The sequence below is a fragment of the Otolemur garnettii genome, unplaced genomic scaffold (genome assembly GCF_000181295.1).
Source record: "Otolemur garnettii isolate 467f Iridium unplaced genomic scaffold, OtoGar3 scaffold00063, whole genome shotgun sequence".
NCBI classification, from domain to species: Eukaryota; Metazoa; Chordata; class Mammalia; order Primates; family Galagidae; genus Otolemur; species Otolemur garnettii.
Window position 1 is genome coordinate 7,515,060 of NW_003852458.1, and position 208 is coordinate 7,515,267.

Consider the following 208-nt stretch of genomic DNA (forward strand, 5'->3'; position numbering starts at 1 on the left):
GTGGTATAATATTCTGTATTTTAGAAAAATTACTTTGGCTGCTATGTGGAAAATAATTTTCCTGTTTCAAAGTAGAGAAAAAAGATAGGAAATTATGGCAAGCATCTACCAAAAGATAAAAGTATGTTTGAAGTACAGAAGAGATATAAGGACGTATCTTATGAGAACATGTTTGTTAGGCTAGATGACATTTGGCTGAATACACTTA